The sequence below is a fragment of the Ipomoea triloba genome, chromosome 12, assembly GCF_003576645.1.
Source record: "Ipomoea triloba cultivar NCNSP0323 chromosome 12, ASM357664v1".
NCBI classification, from domain to species: Eukaryota; Viridiplantae; Streptophyta; class Magnoliopsida; order Solanales; family Convolvulaceae; genus Ipomoea; species Ipomoea triloba.
Window position 1 is genome coordinate 5,439,067 of NC_044927.1, and position 1,960 is coordinate 5,441,026.

The following is a 1,960-nucleotide window of genomic DNA, read 5'->3' on the forward strand; positions in this document are numbered from 1 at the left end:
CCAAATCCCCACACAAGCCTTCAAACTATTCGGTAAGTTTGCGATTTTATTCGGTAGAAAGCCTTGTAATCCTTCCTAGGTTATGAATCTATGTTTAGTTTCTTGATACATGATGTTATGGTGTTGATTTTGAACCTAGGTNGTTGAAACATGGTGTTTTGGAGCTTTGGGAATATTTTTGTATACATGTTCATAGCTTGGATATGCTTGTATATGTTGTATTTATGTCCATATAGACTTATACTTGTGGAAATGGTGAAAGGAAATCAGGGTAGATTCTGGCAGTAACTTCCGAGATTTATTGGGAAAAATTGGTAAGGTATTTTGATCCTATTTTTTTTAGACATGTAGTTCTATAAGTGTAGAACCCGCATATAANAGGTAAGGAATTCCCTTAAGTTGGAATTAGTCACTTGAATTTGGATAATTGATTTTGGTTGAAATATGGTGTTTTTGGAGCTTTGGGAATATTTTCGTATATAAGTTCATAGCTTGGATATGCTTGTATATGTTGTATTTATGTCTATATAAGCTTATACTTGTGGAATAGAGAAAGGAAATCAGGACAGATCTCTGTCAGTAACTTCCGTGAATTTCTGGGAAAAATCGGTAAATTATTTTGGTCCAATTTTTTTTTATACATGTAGTTCTATAAGTGTAGAAGCTGCATATATTTTTTATACATGTAGTTCTATAAGTGTAGAAGCTGCATATAAAATTTCATAATTTTTTTCTATAAGTGTAGAAGCTGCATATAAAATTTCATAATTTTTGGAGTAGTATAAGTATGGTTTCCGGAAGTCTTCCTAAAACTGGTCCAGAGAAGGAAAGATGCTGGACAGCCCACTGCCAAGGGTAAAAATGGAATTTTCGATGCTGGACAGCCCACTGCCAAGGGTAAAAATGGAATTTTCTGTGTAAATTCGTGAACCTAGGTGACCAAAACTTTTTATGAAAATTAAGTACTATAAGTTAGGGTTCTACCATAAAAATTTCATAATTTTTGGAGTAGTATAAGTGTGGTTTCAAAATCATTTTCCAAAACTGGTCCAGAGAGCAGAAAATCCGGACAGCACACTGCCAAGGGCAAAAATGGAATTTTCTGTGTTAATTCGTGAACCTAGGTGACCAAAACTTTTTATGAACATCAAGTACTATAAGTTAGGGTTCTACCATAAAACTTTCAAGTGAAAAAGAGTTCGGGAACTATCTTTACCGGCTCATTTCAAGTGAAAAAGAGTTCGGGAACTATCTTTACCGGCTCAATCTTTCGGACTGCGCAAAGCTGAAAATTTCTGAACTATGTTTAGTATGATTATTGAAGTGTTAATGATAATTGTGAGTGTGTGTAATATATATATGATGTGTGCGTGTGGTATACATATACTGTATATGTTATATATGATGTGTGCGTGTGGTATACATATACTGTATATGTATTATATGATGTGTGCGTGTGGTATACATATACTGTATATGTATGTTATGATGTGTGCGTGTGGTATACATATACTGTATATGTATGTGTGTGATATATTTATATATATGAAAATAGTATTACATATATATATATATATATTGGATGTGTAGCATAACCTACATATGTGTATATAAGTAATATATACATATTATATATGGTATGAGTATTAAGTATATATATATGTGGTATGTATATATATACGTGTAATGTGTGTATTATAATATATGTGCATATATGAGTATGTATGTATATTTAAATGAAGTGTTGTAATATGTATATTTTTGGTATGTGTACCTTAAGTGAATATGCATAAATATGTGGAAAGTGTTAGGCTTATGTGGTATGCATATATACAAATGTGTAGTGTGATGATGGAAAATGTTTTGAGAAAGATGTTTTGAGAGACGAGACTTGTGAACCAAGTTGAGAATGGTAATTGTTTTCAAAATAGGGACTTGATTTTGTGGAAAATGTCCAAAA

General features: G+C 32.0%; 1 protein-coding gene across 1 annotated transcript in view; it reads right to left on the reverse strand.

Annotated features, from left to right (window-relative positions):
- The window catches only part of LOC115998886 (protein transport protein SEC13 homolog B-like), a 5,105-nt gene that overhangs the window by 1,741 nt on the left and 1,404 nt on the right, over window positions 1-1,960 (reverse strand). The gene's annotated exons all lie outside the window — the stretch shown is intronic.